This window comes from Aotus nancymaae, unplaced genomic scaffold (assembly GCF_030222135.1).
Source record: "Aotus nancymaae isolate 86718 unplaced genomic scaffold, 86718_ANA_hifiasm-v0.15.2.pri h1tg000019l, whole genome shotgun sequence".
Classification (NCBI taxonomy): domain Eukaryota; kingdom Metazoa; phylum Chordata; class Mammalia; order Primates; family Aotidae; genus Aotus; species Aotus nancymaae.
In genome coordinates, this window is record NW_026988431.1 from 21,295,470 (window position 1) to 21,309,553 (window position 14,084).

Below are 14,084 nucleotides of genomic sequence, written 5' to 3' on the forward strand. Positions count from 1 at the left end.
AAATACATGGTTTGTGATAGTAGCAAATGTGAACAATAGCTCTGGTGTTTAAAAAACTTCAGGTCCCTCTTTGAGACCTAGTAGACTCTGGGCATCAGCTAGCATCATCCTGTGTAGTCAAATACTTGTACTTTTCAATGACCTTGGAGCCTTTAGTGGTTTCCACCCCCCACCTTCTCTACACCCCCTGATGTGCCTCTTTGCTTAATCAGGAATGAAGCTGAACTTTTCTGCCACCCACTGCTTCTCAATGTATATGGATGGCTTTCTTTGAGTTGTGCCCAAAATAACATCTGATCTGAAAGCAGCATTGGGAAACTAAATCACCTATGAAAAGAAGAGTGAAAAATAAAAGCCAAGTCAAGCCCCTTGAAAGTTCAGGTTCAGCCCTGGAAAATATAAGAAAGGGGATTAGGGCAAATCTATTTCTGGAAATTCCATTGCTCCAGCAGAATGTATTGAACAGTGGGGGTACCCTTTTGTGTCTAATGCACACTCAGAGAGCTCTGCAACACTGTATCAGCCTTTTAACCTGCTGGAGAGCAAAGCTGGTCTTGGCTGCCTTACACCAAAGTTAATTCATCACTTGAGAGTTTTCCCTAGTGTAATATACTATAGCACCTACACTGATTTTTTTTTTTTTTTTTTTTTTTTTAATATCTACTGGGTCTTGGCAGAGAAGCATTTATAATTAAAGGTAATACATCCAAACTGATTCTGAAGTTTATTTCTTATAGTTTGGTTTATTTCTCTCCCTCACTAATTTAACGAATGTACTTTTCCTTCAGGGACATTTCCCTGAATCAGGACATTCATATGCATGTTTTCCACACTCTAATGAGGCTTTTTCTTAGGCCTACTGTGAGAGAAATAGGAGAAATTCTGACAGAACATCTAGCCCACGCCTACCAATGCAAACATAAGCAGTGATGTTGATGGGAGCTGCTACTGCTGCTCCTGAAATTAGGACCTCCTCCTCCTTCCATCCCAATTCATGCCTTAAAGCTGGTGTTGACAGCTAATTGTGAAGCGAGCACCACAGGTCTCTTGGTGGGGGGAACCCCTAATCTTATATTCTTCAGGGCTTCTGGATTTGTGGGTACTCTATTCTTTTCTATTTTTCCTATTTGCCCTTGGTTTAGTTCTGCAAGGGATGAGGATTCCGTCAGATTTATCATAGTCAGATTCCAGCTCCTAATAAATTCCTCTGAGCTTTTCTTTCTATAGCTACACTAAAGAGTATATTAAGAAAACAAACTCTAGTAACTATCAGCTCAACAGAAAACGAAAAAAAAAAAATCCTTTCATTTGGAATTATCTGGCAATTTCCAGGTGAAAGATTTCATTTTGCCTTGGAGCATCAAAATAATTGCCTCATTTCTCCACTCTGCTTTGCTAGTGCCCTAGATGTTACTCTGAGCTTTGAAACCTTGTCTGGTCTCTTATTCCAGTGATTTGTGCTTCATATGTTTCCTCCTCCCTGCTTTTTCTATTACCTGTAAGCGAGGACACTGATGCATACTAAAACTTTCTGGTAAACGCATCTTCTGTCACTGTCTTTTTCACTGTTGACTGTTGTTTTTTTCCCTCCCTCTTACCTGAATTTTATAGGGAACCACACTCCTTTGAAAGGAGAAACCACTGGTTCAGGATGAGGATGAGTGAATAGACTGTGGCAGCTCATGAAGTTGTCCTGGAATTATGTTGCAAAGAAGCACTATTTTTCAGTCTGTTTTATACCTTAGTGGGAGTAGAGTAGTGGCAGGTAAATAATCATAATATGTCAGCTGAACTTGGGTGACATCCCTAAAAGCAATGGAAAAATACCCTGGCTGGTTTTCCCTAAGTCTTTTGGGCATGCACCGTCAGATAGAGCAGCCACTAGGCATTTGTGGATATTTAAATTAAAAATGATTAAAATTAAATGAATTAAAAATTCAGTTCCTCACACTGGACACATACGGAATATGCAATAGCCACGTGTGGTCAGGGGCTACTGCGTTGAACAGCACTGATGTAGAACATGTCCACTGTGGCAGAAAGTCCTATATAACAGGTCTACTCCAGTCATCAGTTTGCTTAAGTTCTTTTCCAGCCAGAAATATTAACTGCCCCTATCGCTGCCTCTGCAAAATCTAGTGGCCTTCCTGACACTTGGGTCACTCTCACCTCCATCATACACTGCAAGACTGCTCCACATTGCATTTTCTAGGATTAACATTTCTTGAACAGCAATTGTCAAGTTTAGACCACAATGATACATACTCAGTATTCATAATTTATTATTTAATTGTTAACTCCAGAATTTTAACTATATTAAGAGCTTCTTGTGGGCAAGAATTGTATCTTTGTTTTACAGCTTTTTAGTACCCTACTCAACTCAAGGATCATTTTACTATTAAGTTTTCAAAGCGTACTCCAGAACAAAGCTTAAGGGTTTTACATGCATCTTCTAGACTGTGGGCTCTTGTAAGATAATATTCATAATTTATTTATTGTTGTATTCACAATGCCTGACACACGATACGTTCTCAATAAGCCTAAAAAAGGTAGGGAAAATAATTTTATTTGATTTTTCTAACAGTGCAAAATATTCATTTTTACAAATTTGGAAATTGAATTTCAGGAAAGTTCAATAATATTCATTTATTTACCTGGTAGAAATGAGGTCTTGCGCTGTTCCTCAGGCTGGAGTGCAGTGGCACGACCCTAGCTCACTGCAACCTTCAATTCCTGGACTCGGGAGATCCTCCTGCCTCGGGCTCCCAAGTAGCTAGGACTACTGGTGTGTGTCTACACACTCGGTTAATTTTTACTTTTTTTTTTTTTTGGTAGAGATAAGGTTTTTGCTGTGTTGCCCAGGTTGGTCTTGAACTCCTGACCTCAAGCAGTTCTCCCACTTGAGCCTCCCAAAAAGCTGGGATTATAGTTGTGATCCACAATGCTTGGCCCAAGTTTAATAATTTAATGAGGCACGTAGCTTATAAGAATTAGATGTTTTGCACCATAGCACTCTTGCATGGGACCTTTCTCTCTACTTGGTGTCTTGTCTTCCTCTCCAGCAGGATAACCTGGATTTCTTCCATGAGAGCTCAAACATCTTTGAGGGAAGAAGAGGTCTGAGATGTACCAAAATACTACTTTCTCATCGTTCTGTTACTCAAAGCGATAGACAGTCCAGCACAGACTCAAGGGGTGGTGGTATAAGCTTTGCCTTTGCATGCAGGAATAGCATGGAAAAACAGAGGAGGGAGAGATTTCTGGGGGACATCTTTGGAGACTAGGTACCGTATGGAGTCTCTGTCTCTACAGGACGTGAGTTTCCTGGTACTGTGGTTCCTTTCGTAGCAATTCTCCTGTTACCAGTGGAGGGTGTCCAGGTTCTTGGCGTCTTAAACAAAGAGTTGGGCAAAACCCACAAACAAAGCAAGGAAAGAATGAAGCAACAAAAGCAGAGATTTGTTGAAAATGAAAGTACACTCCATAGGGTGGGAGCGGGCCCAAGCATAGGAGCTCAACAGCCTGGTTATAGAGTTTTCTGGGGTTTAAATACCCTCTAGAGATTTTCCATTGGTTACTTGGTGTATGAAGTAGTGTCCTGAAATGAGTCTGATTAGTTGTGGAAAGTGGCCAATCACAGCTGAAGTCAAGTTGCAAAATTGCACCCTATGCAAATGTCTGATTGTGGAAAGTGACCAATCAGAGGCTGAAATGAAGTTACAAAGTTACACTCCTACGCAAATAAAGACTTGGCCTGCACGACCAGACTGATTGGTTGTGGAGGGGACTGATCAGAGATACTTCCAATTTTTCATCTGCCACACAGAAAAGGTGGGGGGTGGCATGCAAAGGGAATAGCCTCTGGTCCTTTTGTTACTTGGGCAAGGAAAGTTGGGGTTTTCCTTCTCATTTAGTTCTAGGAAGTCAGCGTGAATGGCCTTAGGCTCCCTGCCTTCAGACCCTGTTCTCCTGCCTCACTCCCACCTCAAAGCACCCTTCTGTGAGATTTGAAACCTTTCAATGCAAAGCTGTAAGCTGCTGGAACATTCCTATGGGGGGAAAAAATGTTAACCTGGGTTTGGTTTTTAGAAATAAGTAGATCTCTGGAAAAACCCGAGATGGCCTCTTATTCCAGCAAGAGGCAAATATGGTCGTCAGCAGGCTATACAAAGAACTGATGCGCTTAGCTTTCACGAGGATGCTCATATTTCCCAACCAGAGGCGTTTTGAATAAGTGGTCCTATGCGGGGATTTTGATAGCTAGAATTCTTGCCTGTAAGGTAAAGTCTCTGAAACTGTGAAGCGGAGACACTTGCATCTTCCTTCCAAAGTGAAAACAAGCAAGTGCAGGCAAAGGCAGGAAAGAGATTTCCCCCCAGTGGATTCTTGTAGCTCCCTTCCACATCCCGCTCAGCAACTTCAGACTTTTACAATCAAATAATGTCTTTTTAAAACATGATAATCTTCTATAGTTTGCTGGGCTTTTATAGTTGTGTGAATTACTCATGTTGGAAATAAGAAATTAACACTTTAAAGAAAATCTTCTGAATTTACTGAGGTCATATCTAAGCAATTCCTTTGAAAGAGAGAAATGTAACACGGAGGCTCGTGGATGCTTTTCTCCTTGTTGCTGTCAGAGAAGAATGTTAGAAGAATGCTGCTGTAGGGCCCCAAAAGGAGCAGTCAACATGGAAAAATGGAAGACAATAGAAGGTTTGAATTCAGTTCAGCTTCTGTCAGCTGAATTGTATTTTGGGGAGCAATTAATTATTCAAAACGATGGGTGTTTTTAACAGCCCTCCCCACCCATGTGAGTGCGTGTGTGTGTTTCTATCTCAAGTTTCCCTGGTAAAAAAATTATAAAAGCAGCTGAGCAAAGAATGCTTTCAGGAAACTCAAAGTGAAGCTAAAGTAACTGAACCAGGCTCAGTTTAAAGTGTGGCTGTGTCAATTCCTCAATGATGTAGAGAGCACGGCTGTCTTTTCTACAAGCTCCCTTGATCCTGCACCCCAATGTAGCTAGAAAGATGTTATGGCCTTGGCTGGAAAAATAGAGATCTGAAAAAAGCCCCAAGTGGACAAGCTTTGGTTCTGAATTATTCATCATTCTGAGAGCAAGTGAGTCCTCTCAACCTCCAACTAAAGGACTGGGATTTAGATAGTAGTGCTGTGTATAGCCCTGTTCTGATGTAATTCACTTTGCAGCAGAATTTAGAAATAAAGCTCTACACCCCAGTTACTGGAGGTCTCAGTGATTTCTTTAGACCCCTGTTCTGTTTATTCTTGTATAGCAGTCTATCACAAACTTAGTGATATAAAATAACAATTTCATTATGCCCTCAAATTCTCTGAGTTGGCAATCTAATAAGGGCATAGTGGAAATAGATTTCTTTGCTTTGTGATGTCTGGACATTCAGCTGGGAAAACTCAAATGGCTGGGAGCTGGACAATCTACTTCCAAAAATGGCTTCTTCCCTTGTATGTCTGGATGTTGGTGCTGATTTTTGGCTGGAACCTTGGCTATGAAGCTCAGCTTGAGCATCTGTGTGCAGATTTTCCATGGAGTGGAGCTTGTCTTCCTGCTAAGCACAGAGGTCTTAGGATAGTTGGACATTCTTTTTTTTTTTTTTTGAGATGGTGTCGCTGTTACCCAGACTGGAGTCCAGTGGCATGATCTCGGCTCACTGCAAACTCTGCCTACCGGGTTCAAGAGATTCTCCTGCCTCAGTCTCCCCAGTAGCTGGGATTACAGGCACCTACCAGCATGCCTGGCTAATTTTTTTTGTATTTTTAGTAGAGATGAGGTTTTGCCATGTTGGCCAGGCTCGTCTCGAACTCCTGACCTTAGATGATCCTCCCGCCTTGGCCTCCCAAAGTGCTAGGATTATAGAGGTGAGCCACCTTGCCTGGCTGGTAGTTGGACTTTTATAGGGTGGCTCAGAGCTTTAAATGTGAATGTCTTGCTGAAGAAGGCAGAAACCATGTCATCTTTTATGACCTATCCTCATAAGTCACAGTGTCACTGAGGCTATTTGTTATTCACCAAGCAGTCATAGGCCTCCCAAATTCAAGAGGAAGGAACATAGGCACCACCTTTTAATGAGTTAGTGGTAAGGTTACAATGTAGAAGAGCATGAGAAATGGGAGATATCATTGTGGCCAGTTTCGAAAATGCAATTGTCTATGTTTTTGTTTACTTAGAGCAGGGCTCAGAAATCAGTGTTACAACTTGCCTGGAGAGTCATGTCCACCTCCCAGTTACTCGGATTCATACTTTGTACAAGATAGTGGACCAGTGAGCTCATGTCGCATGGACATGGAAGACAGAGGCACAAGAACACAAGCCATTGAATTTGGAGTGGATTTTTACACACCTAAGCCTGGATAATATAGAATATAAAATCAATATGCCTTGTTCAACTTAATTTTCATATATCCAGCAAATAACCAGTAATATGTAATTTTAATATTAAATATTGACACACGTGCATATATGTGTATGTAGAAAAATATAGAAATTTAACAAAAGACATGTAACACCTTTATGGAGAAAAATATAAAAATTTGTTGAAATACATTTTCAAAGATTAGGGTTTCAGTATAGTCAACATGTTTGCTTTCCTCAAGTTGGTGTATAATTAAAAGTGTTCCAGTCAAAATGCCAACAGTGCTTTTTGTCGGTTTGGTTCTGTGGCATTTTTGTTTTGGTAATCTAATTGCCCCTTGCTTAAAGTAGTCAAGAAGTTTCTCTGTTACTTGCCACCAAAGAACCCCAACTCACAGAATGGGTTAATTTATAGTTTATTCTCCCTTTCCTCAACCCTATCCTATTGATGGGGATGGAATTTTGATACAGGCATACAAATAGCATGAAAGAAGTAAACAAATGTGACTTTTCGCCATTCCACCAGACAAAGCGTGGTCACGGGTTTAAACTAGGGTTTCTATGGCTCTAGCTCAGTTTCATCAGTATCGCTAAGATTGTGGTAACCGCTATGATGGAGATAACGTGAATGTTGTTTATCTAACTGGTTGAAACCACATGGCTAAAATGCTAAAAATTTTTACAGTATGTGTCTAAACATTCTTAGAAGAATGTCAAGTTGTCTTGCAAGCACATCTTTCAACAGGATTCACAATACTTAGAATCAGACTATTTTATATTGGCTTCTCTTAGACAGCACAACAAAATTTTTGTCTTCACTCATCTGTCTTGTTTCCTATCTTCCCTTTATTAACAGAACTAATTTCTTCTGTTAAATGACAAGTAGGAAAGAATCTGAGCCTGAAGTGCTGTGAGGGTAACTCAGCCTTTGGGAGTAGATTAGATTTAGAGAGAGTAATTTAAAAAACATAAATTTAATGATTTTACTGGGAAATGGAATACAAATTTAAAAGTATCTATTGTGACTAGTAAATAAATACCATTGTTAATTTGAGTAAAATTTAAAGTATTTTGATACAAGTTTTTTTTAACAACTAACTGCTCCCTCTGTAGGCCATATGACTCTTACCTCATTCTCCATCACTTTCCATTGTGAATTTAAGACAGATTGAACTTTTTATTTCTTCTATAATGTAAAGAATACATTCTTTTCTTCCTTGAATGTCCTAACCTTTTGTTGGAATTGAGGACTGGATTCTCCACCTTCAAAATCTCGTGAGAGTTTCTCTTGTGACCAATGGTAACCAACAACCATAAACAGAAGGGAATTCTGGGTGGCATAATTCTAGCTCTGTGGAGATGAAACTGCCAAAACCACCAAACATGTTTTCAGTACACTTAGGACTATTATGTATTCTACCAAACACTGTATACACACTAACAATTTAGTTAGTGAATTAATTTGCCAGTAATTTTCTAGAAACATGAATTACATAGGCCAGAATTTGTTTTCTTCAGCCAGGCTGTGTGTCCCTACACACATTGAATTTGAGATAATTAAATTATCTCAAAGGAGCCAGTGGCTGGGGTTGTAGCAACATCCTGAAGGTTCGTAAGGGGTAGGTCAATGTATAAACCTTCTGGAGATTACATGAAGCATTTGAGATAGCTGACTAGCAGTCCCCCAGCTGTGTTCCTTTCTTGGACTATTGGAGTCTTCCTCTTTTAAGTCTTGCATTTAATCAACCAATATTTACTAAATATCCTTTCTGTTCCAGGCCCTGTGCTGAGGGTGATGGAGACAAGGGTGTCACAGATTAGGTTCCCTGGGAAGCAAACTTTCAGACAGATATTAGTGTATAGGAGGTATACTGGGGAGTGCTCATGGGATCAGCACCTGTGGAAGGTAAGGGGAAGAAGCTGGATGTGGTAGATGAAGAGGTTAAACTGTAATGCAGTTTCAGTGGAAGCCTCAGGTAACCATATGAGGAGTTTAGAAGAATGACCTTTCAGAGCTGTTCTGCATTGGGACAAGAAGGGCTAGCTCTTTATACATCTGCATCAATCCTGGCCATTCATGGGGGGTGGGTTACAACTTCGGGTAAAGTGGCTTATTTTCAATTTTCAGCTTACTGTAATCCCCAAAGGCGCTGGTAGCAGAAGATTCTCTACCAGTAGCTCTCCCAGAAACTACAGTACTAAATTCTTTATTTTTTTCCTCAAATTCTGCCAAGTCCCAGGGTAAGCCCTTTATTCTTGAAGGGAGATCTGGGGAACATATCACATCATCCACCACAAATGGTGGCCAGCAAATTAAGTGTTTAGTACATATGATGAGTAAAAATTGAATTCCAATGTTGTGTGATAAGGACTATAGTAAGAGTAAGTGCCTCGTAACGGGAATTTTTTTTTTTTTTTTTTTTTTTTTTTTTTTTTTTTTTTTGAGACGGAGTTTTGCTCTTGTTACCCAGGCTGGAGTGCAATAGCGTGATCTCGGCTCACCGCAACCTCTGCCTCCTGGGTTCAGGCAATTCTCCTGCCTCAGCCTCCTGAGTAGCTGGGATTACAGGCATGCGCCACCATGCCCAGCTAATTTTTGTGTTTTTAGTAGAGACGGGGTTTCACCATGTTGACCGGGATGGTCTCCATCTCTTGACCTTGTGATCCACCCGCCTCGGCCTCCCAAAGTGCTGGCAGGGGAATTTAATGTAGTTTAGGGAGGAGAAAGGAGCAGCAGATAAATTCCAAAAGATTATTGGGAATTAGACAAATGTGAATGAAGAGGGGAGATTGGAAAGCTACAAAGTAGGTAATGCTTAGGTAACAACTTCCAAACTGTATTCTTTTTTTTTTTTTCCAAACTGTATTCTTATAGTAATGTTAGATACTCTAAAGGAAGTAAGGTCTAAGTTGAAATATGATGCATAAGCCAAGCTAGTCAAGTGAAAGGAGTGTGTGTGTGTTGGGGGTGAGTAGGATAATGGGGTATTATAGACGAGTGAGCTTATGAGAAGATTGGAAAGGAGGAAGTGAGGGAGGGAGAAGAAGAGAGAAAAAGTAGTTGAGTAATTGAAGGAGGCTTTAGTTTGGCTGGAGAGTGAACTTTGACCATGAACGTTCTTGTGTGCATGTAAACAAGTTTAAACTTTATCTTGGGTGCAGTGGGAAAGCACTGAAGGATTGTAAACAGAAGAATGACATAATCATTTTTGTTATCCGTCATTTATCTCAGGGTACCTCACGTTATTATTTATGAAGGCTTATGTACGGCACCACTTAGGTACAATTGAATCTGAAATAATTTCATTTTCACTTCTCATATAGCTACCATGTTGTATTGGTCAGGTCTTGACACAGAATAAGAAATTTATTTTAGGGTTAGACCTTATGTAATGGTGGGACCTAGTGGGACAGGCTATGCAGGATGTTGTTTCGCATCTAGGATTTGCAAGTTATGATTCAGTTAGACCTATGATCAGGAAGAAAGGCTGGATGTGAATGACAGCAAGGACAAATGGGAACTCTTAAAGATGAACTAGAACCCATGGCTGACTCTCACCACCTCCAATTTTGACAATGTGGGTGACTGTAGGAGAAGCTAACACCCTTCACTGTGGAGCTGCACGTGCATCTGGCCCAGGTCCTGGAGAAGCTAGAGGAGGAGATATGATGGGAGCGGGAGGAACCGCAGATCTATGTGCTTCTCCACGCCAGCCAACTGGGGCCGGGGTCGGTGATGGTGTGTGTGGGCTGCCACAGTGCCTACTACTCTGCACTTACCTTCAAAGGGCAATGGCTGCTGCTTCACTCCCACCTTCCAAATTTTGTGAGAATTTCTCTTGTGGCCAGTGCTAGCTTAGAACCATACACAGAAGGAAATTCTAGGAGGCATAATTCTAGCTACACTGAGTTGAAACTGTGCCAAAACCACCACACACGTTTTCAGTACACTTAGGGCTGTTAGGTATTCTACCAAACACTGTGTACACATGCACACATGATATATATACATACACATTAATTATAAACTATAGACATATACACATATATACACATAGTTTAATTATTTCATCATATGCTGAAGGAATATTAACCTCATTTTAGATAGGAAAAGAGACTAACTTTAGTAAGAAGGAAAATTGGTATTTATATTTGTTAGTCTAATTCCCAACCTATAATCTCATTCACTATGCAAAATAGCCTTCTCTGCCAAGTATTATAGAAAGGTGGACAGGTGATATATATTAAAAACACCACTTTTGCCAACATAGCATATTTTGCTACATGTAGGAGATAATGCACACTGATGCTCGCTAATGACTTTTGATGCTCGATACTATGAACTCTCTTTGGTGCTCTGACAGTCTTCCGGCAGCTCATCCATCGCTGCTGTCGTAGGGGAACAGTGGCTTTAGCTGGCTTCCTGATTTTCTAAGGCTTACAGAACATTTTAACCATGGATATCCATATCTGGGATATACATATCTATTATCATTAGGCATACCCTAAAATCCTCTAATGACTGCAGCTTAAAATGTGAGACTTCTCCTGATTTAACACCTTATTACCACTGGGAGAGATCATTATTGTGATGGGGAAATCTTGAAGATCTACTGGGGAAAGAGGAGAGGTACTCATCCTGGAACTTTTTCACTTTGATTTGCTTCTGTCACTTCCAGCTGCCAGTTTCTGCATCTCTGTATCTCCTTCTCCAAGCCAGGTGGACCTTTGCCTAGTGCTAGAAGAACTCAAACAGCAGGGAATTAATTCCACTAGGAGCAACCCTCAGCCAGTAAGTGGTGAGAGGTGGTATAAAATACTCCAGTTCACCCTTAGCTGGGATAAATCTGAGGCATACAATCTTAACGGTTTCACATGATTTTCCAGAATTTTCTTGTGAAATTAAACTCCGGTCACTCACCATGTAAACTTGATAAATGCTTTTCACTGACTGCCTTTTGTTCCATGACCTCCTTCCAAGCTCCTATACAGGTATTTCCTACCCTTTCCAAGTAGTAAACTATTTGTGCTTGAATCCTTGACGCGGAGCCTGCTTCTGTGGAAATCCAAACTAAGATAAGAGAGAAGGAAGGGAGACGAAACATGCGGAATGTAGGATAATAGAGGGAAAGAACTAGAGAGAGAAAAAACTGGGTTGGAGGGAGAAGCTCCTGGGATTCTGAGGGACAAGGAAAAGGTTCTTCTCTAACCTGAAATTAAAACTGCTTGGCGAGCCCCTTACATAGACCTGCACATAAATCATAACCGTGATGGAATCAAATCATCACTGTAGGGACTCAGGGTCAAAAGACAGACTCATCCATTAGAATCATTGAAGACTCCCAGTCCAATTTATAACAAAGCTTAAATGGCACAAGAGACCTTTTATAAGGAAAGTTCAATTTCATAAATGTACTACCTATGTATGCATCCCAAGTCTGACTTTTTCTTTTTTCCCTCTTTCTACTTGCATATCTAGAGAGAATCAGAAATGTTTGACTTGTAACCCATCTTTTTCCTTTTAGATTTTGAAACAGTCAAAATCTAGGGTGTATTTGTTATAACCAGTGCTTGTAATATGACTTGACATTTTACAAAGTGTAATAGAAGTTCAGGCCAAATGCACTGACAACCAATTTCACATTGAGTTTTTTATTGCGTAGTGCAGGAAATAATTACTAAACACCTGAAGTATAATTTAGCTAGTGAATAAATCTTTAGTTTTATACAATAACTTTTCCTGCCAGACTAAGGTAAAGAGAAGGCTCAAATAAATCAAGAAATGAAAGATGAGATATTACAAGTGATGTCACAAAAATAAAAAGGACCGTAAGAGACCACTGTGAACAATTATGCACCCAAGAACTGGTTACATAGATGAAATAGATAAATTCTGAGAAACATACTGACAAACACTAGTCAGGATTTTCCAGACAGACAGAACCAGTAGGAATGAATGAGAAGGGATTTATTAGGGAAATTGGCTCATATGATTATGGAGGCTGAGAAGTCCCATGACAAGTTGTTTACAAGCTGGAGACCCTGGTATGATGCTGGTAGTGTGACTCGACCCAAGTCCGAAAGCCTAAAAACCAGAAAAACTGAAGGTATAACTCAGTCCAACATTGAAGGTCTGAGGACCAGGATGGGGGAATGTTTGTGTAAGTTCCAGAGTTCAAATGCTGGGGAGCCTGGAGTTCTGTTGTTCAAGGGCAGGAGAAGAAGGGTGTCCCAGCTCCTGGGAAGAGAGAAAATTCACCTTTCCTTTGTCTTTTTGTTCAATCTTGGGGCCCCAGCCAGTTGTATAGTGCTCACCCACACCGAGGGCAGATCTCCATTCAATTCAGCTAAGGTCGAATCCTGCCGATTTCCTCTGGGAAAATGAAGACTATACTCAGAGTTGTTTCAGTAGGGAGGGGGCTAATATATTTACCACCTTTAGTCAGTCATTGGGTGAGGTCTATTCCTGTGATAACTATCTGACAATTCTCCACCTTCCCTGTATTTGAGCTAATCAGCACTTCTGTGGACAAAGAAAGCTCTAGATAGAGAGTTGCAGGGGCTGTGCATGGGAACTGAGGCTGCATAGGGGATGCAGGTTGGGTTGCAATGGACCTGCTATATAAAATAAGCACAGGGTGATACAGGTGCATGTAGGAAGACCTAATCCAGTCTTGAAGACTCGAGGAAAACTTCCTGGATCAATGTATCTTGTCAATAATAATAATAAATATCTAGAAAGAACATTATAGCTTATGGAGCATATTATCTCATGTAATTTTTCCCATAGCCCTATGAATGGTTATTTTAATGAATAAACTGAGACTGAGCAAGCTTAAACTGTTCGTGACCTTGAATTCAAGCTCAGGACCTTTTGGTTTTAAAGACGGTTCTCTTTCTCCAATATGATAGTTTGAAAATGGTGACTGTCTTCTGTGAATATGCTGGAAGGCTACTTGGGACACTATTTGAGTTTCTATTCTTTAAAATGTAACTAATTTGGTAGAAGTTCAATTATTTGGAACTGTAAATACTAAAGTATTTAAATAAATTAGTCTTCAAGGAGACTTTTAAACAACTATTCATTTAAAACATTGTCTCGTTGTAATGCCTAAACAATGATTTGCTACATGTGTGGCATCTGGAAACTTCAAGATGGTGTGAGTCCTGGTGCTACTGAGACCTATTGCCAATATTGTGGTGATCCAATCCACAGACATCAATGGGGCATAGGATTCACACAGGATTAATGGAAAAGAGTTCTGTCGGAAGTTATTTCAGGTTGTAAAAATCTCTTGGCTTTTTGAAACAAAGGTCATTTACACAGAGCAGAAGATATTCTAGATGTACAAGCTGAGAGATTTGAAAAAGGGGATGTAAAAGCAATCTGATAGCACTCATTAATCTTACTGATGTGTGGAAGCATCACCTCCTTCAGTTTCTGCAGATGCTAATACCACGAATCAGGAGGAATTTCCCGATCATTTATTTGTTAATGTTATTCCATGATATTTATTTGTGTGTTAGTAATGTATTCATTCAATGAACATTTTATATGTCACATTTTCACCCCATTTTCAGATAAACTCGAGTTTTGATTGATGGGAAATTACAAATATTTGATATATATTTTTTATTTATTTGATTTATATTGAAAGACTTTGTAAGCTAAATACACATTTTAAACTTGTTTATTTCT